Raw genomic sequence first — 249 nt, forward strand, 5'->3', positions numbered from 1 at the left:
AAGAATATATATATATATACACTTAAGATGAATAAAAGCAGTGCTTGTTGTCCGCATTGCAATCAATTCTCATTAGAAGATGGTTGTCAGGTGAACGGCAGACGAGGTAGGATCGTGGCCTTACACACGGCCCTGGGTCACCTTAGGTCAGTCTTAGTATGGTGGCCGGGCAGGGTGAGGGGGTGAGAGGGGGGGGGTATGTGAGTGGGGGGGGGGGTAAATAAGTGGTGGGGTGAGGGAGGCATGGGT

This window comes from Penaeus monodon, chromosome 34 (assembly GCF_015228065.2).
Source record: "Penaeus monodon isolate SGIC_2016 chromosome 34, NSTDA_Pmon_1, whole genome shotgun sequence".
Classification (NCBI taxonomy): Eukaryota; Metazoa; Arthropoda; class Malacostraca; order Decapoda; family Penaeidae; genus Penaeus; species Penaeus monodon.